The following is an 11,614-nucleotide window of genomic DNA, read 5'->3' on the forward strand; positions in this document are numbered from 1 at the left end:
ACTGTTCTGTCATGGAATTCTACTCAATATTGTACCAATGCAGAACTCCGTCATATAGTTAGCAGAGTAAAAACACGTTGCAGGATTCCCAAAAAATAGACCAGAGGCAATTGTATTTCATCCAGCAGAGCTTTACTGCTACTGAAGGCAAATAAGCATAATGGCCACAATTCCAATATATTCAGGATTGGCACTGTCCAGAAGAAATCCAGTTGCAGACTTAACTTAAACTTATAATAACTTATAATAAGTCTAAACCTTAACACTATAGCATACAGTGGTGCCCCGCAAGACGAACGCCTCGCAAGACGTAAAACCCGCTAGACGAAAGGGTTTTCCGTTTTGGAGGCGCTTCGCAAAACCAATTTTCATATGGGCTTGCTTCGCAAGACGAAAATGTCTTGTGAGTTCCTGCGGGTTTTTCCCCCTCCCCCCCTTTTCTAAGCAGCTAAGCCGCTTATCAGCTGATCCGCTAAGCTGATAAGCCGCTAAAAGCCGCTAAACCGCTAATAGCGCTAATCCGCTAAGCTGTCAATGGGCTTGCTTCGCAAGACGAAAAAACCGCTATACAAAGAGACTCACGGAACGGATTTTGTCTTGCGAGGCACCACTGTACTATGTACAGAACACCACACCAGGAGGGAAAGAGAAAGAGAAAGTGAAACCCCGGCTCCTTCTGGCCTTACTTTTATAGTCAGCATGATCTTGACAGAAGAGAGAACAGAACCAGTTTAAGCCAGCTTCTCTGAAGGAATAACCCCAAACATCATGGACCTTCTGATTGTTTCTTTCTCACAGAGAAGCTTCCAGAACCCTCTTGAATTACAGTGGTACCTCGGGTTAAGTACTTAATTCGTTCCGGAGGTCCGTTCTTAACCTGAAACTGTTCTTAACCTGAAGCACCACTTTAGCTAATGGGGCCTCCTGCTGCCACCGCGCCATCGGAGCACGATTTCTGTTCTCATCCTGAAGCAAAGTTCTTAACCTGAGGTACTATTTCTGGGTTAGCGGAGTCTAACCTGAAGCATATGTAACCTGAAGCATATGTAACCCGAGGTACCACTGTAATTAGAATAGGAAAGATCTGTCCACATCAGATCAATACTTTCTGTACTAAGGAATGCAAACTGACATGTTCTACTACACAACAGTTCAAGGTGCCTTCTCTTTTTCAACTGGTCAACCTAATGACCTCCCTTTCCAGTTTGCTTCTCTAGTAAAATGCATGTATGTGGTTAAAAAAAAGGAAGAGAAACAAAGCGGCCCCCATGTTGTTAATGGGCATGAAGCTCATTGAGTGAGTGAGTCAGTCAGTCAGTCAGTCACTCATCTGTTCTACCTCCCAAGGTTGTTGTGATGATAAATGGGGAGGGGTGGAAGAACCAAGCAAGCCACCGTGAGCTCCTTGAAGGAAAAGGTAGGTTATAAATATAGTAATGAGGGTGGGCCTTGGGCGTCCTACCTATGAAGACAGCAAACACATGGGGATCTTCTGCACATGCACAGAAGGTCACACTATCGTCATTATTACTTCACCTTTCCCAGGATAGAATACAGGATGTGCCTGTTGAGGTTCTGCCCATCACACAGCCAGAGGAGCCATGCTAAGAAAAATGCTGGCAATTCAGATACCCTGTTGCATTCTGCATGCCGTATGATGAGTAACTGATCTACACTTCCTCTGAGTTGTTTCTTCAACCACAAACAAAATCAATGGACTGAATCTCCAACACTGCAATGCTGTGTATATCTCTGTTCAGAACTAATTCCCAAGTCTACAGTTGGGGAATACCTTTCTTTCTTTGCCAGGGAATGCCAGGATAAAACAGCCAGACAAAAATGTAAGTTTAAAAGCATTGTTCCCCATCCAAACTTTACACAGCTGCAGTGTCCTCTCCCTAAGGGAAAGCTTGGAAAATAGGAAATAGAAATTTCCTATTTATGTATCCTAAACACGCTAACCCTAATCCACACATAGCAAGGATGGGGTGATACGTATACAAAGGATCCTGGCCAGGGATCTTTGTGGGAAGGAAGAATAGGAAAAGGTTAGAGAACAAGGTGTTGCAGACATGCATTGCCTCTTTGGGATGTACTGTGTAGCCTAATTGACACTGAGAGAGACCTCTTATATAGGATGAAGAACCAAGTCTTATCCCACAGGATCTACAAAGTTACAAAAGTAGCCTTATCCTTTGCCAAAATCCAGGTTTGTCTCAATATTGTCCTGTTCATAAGCATGGAAACATCTACCACATGGGCCCAGGGTCCCCGTACATTAAAGTAGCAATATCCAGATTGCTTGCATCCCATTTTTCAGACCTCACAACCACTAGCCCAAACTTGCTTCTTGGCTTCCAGCCTGTGCAAGCAAAGACCATTCATCTTCACACACATACAATTATATCATTTCTGCAGTGGGGTTGCTATGCGGTTGCTAAGGCTTGAACCGTTAAATCCAAGATTACTGTTAGTGTTTTCTTTCCCTAAAAAAATGATTAGGGGTACTCTCATTTTAACTCAAGAAAATCACTATTTTACAGTTCAAATCGGGAAAAATAAATACAGTAAATGGACAAAAGTACAAAGATTCATAAAATGTTTGGGGGTATGCGTACCCCCAGAAAAAGCACTACTGTTAGTGAAACTGCAAGGTTTTTTTATACTAAGTTTTCATTCGAGCTGGGTTAAAGACACCTAACTTCAAAATGAAATGATAGGACGAAATAAGCAGTTTGGGATATGTTTTAAAATCAATGAATATATGAGCATAAATGTCTCAAACAAGCATTAGCTCACTAGGTTGTCACCACACAAATTGGCCATGATGCTTCAGTTTTATTGTGGATGCCATCTTACTAGAATCATATTTAAAAGAATACCATGTATTTTAATTACGGTGCAGCTGTTGTCATCCCTGACTATTGTCTTTTTTTTTTTTTTTATGATAATTTTTATTATTTTTCCACACAGATAATAAACAGCAATATAACACAATATAACTTCATACTCATCGGTTCATAACCTTTTTTCTTTGACTTCCCCATACCTCCCCATCCCTGCATCCTTGTTTAATGATTCTTTAGCAACCCTTAAGTCCATTGTCTTAATTCCTTTTCGTAAGTATTTCTTAAGTTTTTTTTTTTTTGTTTACTGCTGCAATTCTTTACTTCTTACCCCCTGACATCTTAACATTCCTCAATTTTACAATTATTTTTAAGATATATTTTGAAATTCTTCCAGTCCTCTTCCACTGTCTCTTTCCCCTGGTCCCGGATTCTGCCCGTCATCTCGGCCAGTCCCATAAAGTCAATCACCTTTGTTTGCCATTCTTCCAGAGTAGGTAATTCTTGCGTCTTCCAATACTTTGCCAGTAGAATTCTTGCTGCTGTAGTGGCATACATAAAAAAAGTCCTATCCTTTCTTAACACCACTTGGCCCACCATACCCAAAAGGAAAGCCTCTGGTTTCTTAGGAAAAGTCCACTTAAGGACCTTCTTAATTTCATTATAGATCATTTCCCAGAAAGCTTTAACCTTTGGGCAGGTCCACCAAAGGTGGTAGAAAGTGCCTTCAGTCTCATTACATTTCCAACACTTATTATTAGGCAAATGATAAATCTTTGCTAGCTTGACTGGGGTCATGTACCACCGGTAGATCATTTTCATAATATTTTCTTTTAAAGCATTACATGCAGTAAATTTAATACCGGTGGTCCATAATTGTTCCCAGTCAGCAAACATAATATCATGTCCTATATCTTGTGCCCATTTGATCATAGCTGATTTCACCGTTTCATCCTGTGTATTCCATTTTAACAGCAAGTTATACATTCTTGATAAATTCTTAGTATTGGGTTCCAACAATTCTGTTTCTAATTTTGACTTCTCTTTCTGAAATCCTATTTTCCTGTCCTGTTTAAACGTCTCATTTATCTGATAGTAATGCAACCAATCTCGAACCTTAGGTTTTAGTTTCTCATAACTCTGAAGTTTCACCCTTTCACCATCGTAATCTATGATCTCATGATATTTTGGCCATTTAGAATCCATATTAAGCTTTTTTACTTCCCTAGCTTCCATTGGTGACACCCACCTAGGGGTTTTACTTTCCAACAAGTCTTTGTATCTAATCCAAACGTTGTACAATGCTTTCCTTACAATATGGTTTTTAAAACTTTTATACACCTTTACCTTGTCATACCATAAATATGCATGCCAACCAAAACTGTTGTCATACCCTTCCAGATCCAAAATGTCAGTATTCTCAAGAAGTAGCCAGTGTTTCAACCAGCAGAAAGCTGCTGATTCATAATAAAGTCTTAAGTCCGGCAGGGCAAACCCCCCTCTATCCTTTGCATCAGTTAAAATCTTAAATTTAATTCTGGGCTTTTTGCCCTGCCAGACAAATTTTGATATGTCTTTCTGCCACTTCTTGAAACAGTCCATCTTGTCCACAATCTGCAACGTCTGGAATAAAAACAGCATTCTAGGCAATACATTCATCTTAATAGTAGCGATTCGGCCTAACAAGGAAAGTTTCAGCCTTGACCATATTTCCAGATCCTTTTTAACTTCTGACCAACATTTTTCATAATTATCCTTAAATAAGTTCACATTCTTGGATGTTAAGTTTACCCCCAGGTATTTTACCCTTTTTGTAATTTCCAAACCTGTTTCATTCTGAAAACTCTCTCTTTCTTCCATTGTTAAATTTTTTTCCAACACTTTCGTTTTTTGTCTATTCAATTTAAAACCTGCTACTCGACCAAATGTTTCAATTAGTTCTAATACTCTTTTAGTACTAGTGTCTGGCTGTTGCAAAGTCAATACTAGGTCATCTGCAAATGCTCTTAATTTATAATGTCTAACTCCGACCTGAACTCCTTTAACCAACTGGTCCTTTCTAATCATGTTTAACAAAACCTCCAGGACCGATATAAAAAGCAAAGGGGATATTGGGCAGCCCTGTCGTGTACCTTTTTCTATAGGTATTTCTTCTGTTACCACGTTATTTACAATTAATTTGGCCTTTTGTTGAGAGTATATTGCACCTATACCGTTTTCAAAACCTTGTCCTACCCCCATCCCTTGGAGATTCTTTTTCATAAAAGTCCAACAAATGTTGTCAAAGGCTTTCTCCGCGTCCACAAAAATCAAAACTGCTTTCCTATTAATGTCAACGTCCAGCAGCTCCAAAATGTCTATAATGTTCCTCACATTGTCTGACATATGTCTACCTGGGAGAAAGCCTGTTTGGTCCTTATGAATCTCATCTGCCAACACTCTTTTCAATCTTTTTGCCAAAATGTCTGCAAAAATTTTGTAATCCACATTGAGTAAAGATATAGGGCGGTAGTTTTTAACTTGGTTCTTCTCAGTCTCTGTTTTCGGTATAAGTGAGATGAAAGCCTCTTTCCACGATTCAGGTGCCTTTTTCCCCTTCAAAATTTCATTGCAAACTTCCTTCAATGGTTGTATCAGCCATTCTTTCAGCATTTTGTAGTATTTGGCCGTCAGGCCATCTGGTCCTGGTGATTTTCCCAATTTCATATTTTGAATGGCACCCTCTATTTCTTGTTCTGTTATTTCCTCGTTTAAGATCCTTTTACTTTGTTCTGAGATTTTTGGTAAACCGTATTTTCTGATGAATTCTTCTATTTCTTGCTCGTTGGTTGGCCCTTGTGCATACAATTTCTTAAAAAAGCTTTGAAAACAATTGTTGATCTCGTTGGGTTTGTGGATAATCTTTCCATCCATTTCTAAACTTGTTACCGTATTCATTTTCTGCCTTTTTTTCAATTGCCATGACAGAAGTTTCCCACATTTATCCGCTGATTCAAAAGTTTTTTGTCTCATTTGCTTTATCTTCCATTCTATTTGTTGGTTCATGAGTTCCATGTATTGCATCTGATGAAACTTTATTTCTCTCAAAATCTCATGAGACTTTGGTTTGGACCTCAACTTCTTCTCTCCTTCTTTTATTTTTTCTAAAATTTTTTCCTTCTTTTCATTTTGTTGCTTCCTCTTAATAGAATTTTGTTGAATTAGGAAACCTCGCATCACGGCTTTGCTTGCGTCCCAAATTATTCTTTTTTCCACATCTGTTTTCCTGTTGATCTCAAAGTAATCTTTTAATGTTTTAAGGGCCTTCTTATGGATCTCTTCGTCCTTGAATAGGGTGTCATTCATTCTCCATCTAAAGGAACCAGTTGTTGTTAGTTTCATCTCCATCTTGACCGCATTATGGTCGGAGCACGTTTTTGGGCAGATTTCTACTTTTTTTGTTCTTGACGCCAGACTACTAGAAATCCAAATTTGGTCTATTCTTGTCCATGTCATTTTTGCTTCTGAGAAGAAAGTTCCCTCTCTCTCTAAAGGATTCTTTGTTCTCCAAATGTCAATCAAGTCCATTGTTTCAGTCATTTCAAAAAAGATCCTTGGTAGTCTCCCTTCTTTCGAGATCACTTGTCTCTGTGCTTTGTCCATGTTTGTTGAGACAACTCCATTCATATCTCCCATCATTAGGATTTTATAATCTAAAAAGTCAACTAATGTCTCATGCAACTTCCTAAAAAATTCAGCCTTCCCTTCATTTGGGGCATAAACTCCCACAATTAATATCTTTTCTCCTTGAATTTGTATTTCAATTGCCAGGTATCTTCCTTGTTCATCTTTAAATATTAATTTTGGAGCCAACTTTTCCTTTGCATAGATCACCACACCTCTTTTCTTTACTTTGTCTGATGAGATGAATTCTTGACCGAGTCTCTTATTTATTAATAATTTCCTGTGTATCCTGGCAATATGGGTTTCTTGCAAACATATTATGTCTAATTGTTCTTTCTTCAAAATGTGAAAAACCTGTCTTCTTTTCCGAGGAAGGTTCAAACCATTACAGTTCCAACTAAGGAGTTGCAGAGACATTTTGTATTTAGGTAGCTGTTCCTCCAACTGCTCCAAGCTTCTGCTCTTCCTCCGATGGTGGTAGTGAAAGTCCAAATGACAAATTTGCTATATCGGGTGGTTCCCTCTCCTCCACGGTTCCTTTCTGCAGATCCTCCAGATACTTCTCTAGAAATAGTTCTTTGTCCTGAATTGTTTTTATTTTAATCTTCCTTCCATTGAAGTTAAAGGACAATCCTTGTGGAAATTCCCATCTGAATGGTATAGTGTTTTTCTTCAGCAGGTCTACTAAACTCTTATAATATGTTCTCACCTCTAAAATGTATTTAGGAATGTCCTTAAAAATCTGTATCTGACAATTTTGGATCACCAATGCCTTTTGATAATGCAAATTCAATATTCTATCTCTTTCTTCTTTTGATCTCAATGTAATTAGGCAGTCCCTTGGTTTTTTGTCCTGCCTTCTACCCAGTCGAAAGGCTGATATTATCTCAAGTTCCTCATCTTCCTCCCATTCCTCCCGCCAAAAAGTTATGATGTTCTCTGTGAGAAATTTCACAAGGTTGTCCCCTTCCCCTTCAGGCACCAATCTAAATTTTAAATTCTTCTCTTTACGTTGAAGTTCCAGTAAGGAGAGGGCTGCATCATGCTCATTCACTTTTTTAATAATAGGCCCAAATTTTTCCCTTGTCTCTTCAGCCGTTATTTTTGCACTTTCTGCAATCTTTCGTGTTTCTGAACTTTCCTGAATTAATCTATTTATAGAATCTGTGTTCGATGCAACACTAGCCGTATTCACATCCAACCTTGTTGTCAACTCTGTTAATTTTTTAGAATTCTCTGTCGAAAGTTTTGTCAATGCTTCCAGGGATTGATTTATTTTAAGTAGAGCCTGAGTCATAGGATCCATAGAGGCTGGTGTTTTTTCCTGCACAGCTGCAGTTCCTGATATAGAGGCCCTTTTCTTGTGAGATTGTTTTGCTTTCTGCCTTGTTACTATCTCTTCTGTAGGGGCACTCATATCCTCAAGGTCGTTTTCACAGAGTTGATTCCCAAGTGGAAAATCCCACTGTTACTTTTTCAAGTGCAACAGTTTCAGATAGAGCCCTCTAGAGGGAGCATTCAATTGTATCCAAATGGCAGAGATAGAAGAAAACAAAGAAGCAAGGGAGTATAACAGTAGCCAAAAGTTTCCAATGTCCAAATTGTAATGTCTCTATTTTTCTATGTGGCCAAAATGCAACAAAGTACATCTAAGGTCCGATAACTTTTTTGCAAACAAATCCCCGCTTCTCAAAGTTTGACAGTCCACGTCCCGGTGTCTTGTTTGGGCAGCCCGACCCCAGGGGATTTGGCAATGGAAGGTCTTAATTTTCCATTAATTTTCCAGCAGATTAACAACGTTCCAATCCCTTCCCCCCTTCTCCTGCCAATCTGGGGGGAGGTTTTAAGTCCGATGTCAGTTTGACAGCTTAAAAAAATTAGAAAGGTTCCCTTTAAGTGCAGCTTGATTTTCGTTGCTTTATTCCTTCTGCAGTTCCGGGGAGGCAGACTTCCTTAATTTTTGCCTTTCCCGTTTTCAGCCAATTTTTTTTTTTTTTAAAGTCCCGTTACTTCTCCAATCTTACTCACGGGTGTTGTGGTCAAATTCCAATTGCAGGAAGGAATCGGCGCTCTCCGCTCATGGCGACGCGGCTTCACTCCGCTAGCTGGGTGACGACTCTCAGCACCGCGCTTACCCCGATGCCGCTCAGAAGCCTTTAAAAAGGCTCCCTCACAGTACCGGGGGGCGCAAAGGGTGCCCACCGAATCTCCTTTGTTCACAGGCTCCGCGCCTGTGATTTTAGGGGTCCCCCGCTTATTTAAAAAGAATACCATGTATTTTAATTACGGTGCAGCTGTTGTCATCCCTGACTATTGTCCATGCTTGCTGGAGCTGATGAAAGTTGTGGTTCACCAACTTCTGAAGGGCCAAAGGTTCCTAATTCCTGTGCTATAGGGATGCAATTCTTTGCACATTAACCTGGTAGCAAGTCCCACTGAGACTTACGGCTGTGCTCACACCATACATTTGAAACATGTTTAAAGCACATGGCTTCCTCCAAAGAATCGTGGAAACTGTAGTTTACCCATCAGAGTTCCCATGCCCAACACCTTTAACAGACTACCATTTTCAAGTTTCTTTGGTTATGTGCTTTAAAAATCTTCTCCTTTGGTGATCACTCGTAGCTGAGTACGGTATGGACGCAGGTGGCTCGCCAGAGCCGCGATGTCACGCTGGCCACGTGACCCGGAAGTGTCTCCGGACAGCGCTGGCCCCTGGCCTTTTAAGTGAGATGGGCGCACAACCCCAGAGTCTGTCAAGACTGGCCCGTACGGGCAGGGGTACCTTTACCTTTACCTTTTACGTAGCTGAGTAAGATTGTCTTCCATAAACATGGTTTGGGGTGAGTTTTTGGAAGACGCCTCTGTATGAATTTGTTTTATGTGTGTAGATCACTGCACGCTGACCAACGCACAGTCTTCGCAGTAAGGCTCTGTTCCAATGGCATGAGTAGTCACAATGACCAGTAGATTCTTATCTGCTTCAGCCTTCATCCGCCTTCATAGCTGTTGTAACATACCGCTTGTTATCATCTGCCTCTTCTGCCGTTGAGGACTTCTTGGATCATTCTTTGACTAGCTCCTTCCCTTTGACCTTACTGCCTTGGGTGACCCTGCTGGGAGTATGAGATTCCTGACGGCTTCGCTCACAAGGGTCATAGGAACGTGCAAGCCCACTCACCACGACAAGGTGATGATCCAGCGAGTGAGGATTTAAAAATATGGTGCAGTAGGAACCTAACCATTTCCAGAGCCTGTGGAGGAGTAAATGACAAGGACTTCAACTACCGTATTTTTCACTCTATAAGACGCACCGGACCATAAGGCGCACCTAGTTTTTAGAGGAGGAAAACAAGAAAAAAATATTCTGAATCAAATGTTGTTGAAGAGGCTTTGCGCGGCTATCCCTGAAGCCAGAACAGCAAGAGGGATTGCTGCACAGTTTTTGGAAGACGCCTCTGTATGAATTTGTTTTATGTGTGTAGATCACTGCACGCTGACCAACGCACAGTCTTCGCAGTAAGGCTCTGTTCCAATGGCATGAGTAGTCACAATGACCAGTAGATTCTTATCTGCTTCAGCCTTCATCCGCCTTCATAGCTGTTGTAACATACCGCTTGTTATCATCTGCCTCTTCTGCCGTTGAGGACTTCTTGGATCATTCTTTGACTAGCTCCTTCCCTTTGACCTTACTGCCTTGGGTGACCCTGCTGGGAGTATGAGATTCCTGACGGCTTCGCTCACAAGGGTCATAGGAACGTGCAAGCCCACTCACCACGACAAGGTGATGATCCAGCGAGTGAGGATTTAAAAATATGGTGCAGTAGGAACCTAACCATTTCCAGAGCCTGTGGAGGAGTAAATGACAAGGACTTCAACTACCGTATTTTTCACTCTATAAGACGCACCGGACCATAAGGCGCACCTAGTTTTTAGAGGAGGAAAACAAGAAAAAAATATTCTGAATCAAATGTTGTTGAAGAGGCTTTGCGCGGCTATCCCTGAAGCCAGAACAGCAAGAGGGATTGCTGCACAGCAATCCCTCTTGCTGTTCTGGCTCCAGGGATAGCTGCGCAGCCTGCATTCGCTCCATAAGACACGCACACATTTCCCCTTACTTTTTAGGAGGGGAAAAAGTGTATCTTATAGAGCAAAAAATACGGTAATTGCACTTGTAAGTAGAGAAACAGAAGAAGAAGAAGCAAGCACACCATCAAGGTCCTCATATGCATCTGGTATGATGTTCCAGTCTTATTTCCAGTGCAAATGGTTCATCACTGTGATGCTATTGCCTAGAATCCATATGCTACAGCAACGATGCCCTGCACCTATGGAAAATCTCGGGGATCAAAGAAGTGGTGTCTGTCTACACACTGCCCTACCTCTATAAGAACCACAGCAGCATAGAATCTGTGGCATCATTATCCCACTTTTAGCCACCACCAGTTGGTGAAAGCAAATGACAGACAGTGCCTTCCAGCCAATTGCCGACAGAGATCAGAGAAATGTCCCAGATGCCCCAACAGAAGCAATAGAGATGGAAAATCAGTAGTGGGACTAATAATAAAAAAAAAGGTGGGGTATGTGTGTAGTTGTTTAGTTGATTAGTCGTGTCCGACTCTTCGTGACCCTGTGGACCAGAGCAGGCCAGGCACCCCTGTCTTCAACTGCCTCCCCCAGTTTCGTCAAATACATGTTGGTTGCTTCTATAACACTGTCCAACCATCTCGTCCTCTGTTGTCCCCTTCTCCTTGTGCCCTCAATCGTACCCAACATCAGAATTTTCTTCAAAGAGCGAGCACTAAAACAGGAAGGGGGAAGCTGTTGCCCTCCAGATGTGGACTCAAACTCCCATCATCCCCTACTATTGGCTATGCTGGATGGGGTTGATGGGAGTTGAAGTCCAATAGCCTCTAGAGTCTAAAACCATTTTAATGTCTATTAGCGATCCTGCATGTTTCCATTTTGATCCCATTCGTCGTCTCAGTTGCAGTACCTACTTGGCACACTTTGACCTACCAACAGTTGCGGGGGAGAGGCGGGGATTCGAACCCGTGGCGCAGAGCCAAGAACCGGTGCCCGTGCCTCCCTCCTACCGGACTTGC

This window comes from Podarcis cretensis, assembly GCF_951804945.1.
Source record: "Podarcis cretensis genome assembly, chromosome: 13".
Lineage (NCBI taxonomy): Eukaryota > Metazoa > Chordata > Lepidosauria > Squamata > Lacertidae > Podarcis > Podarcis cretensis.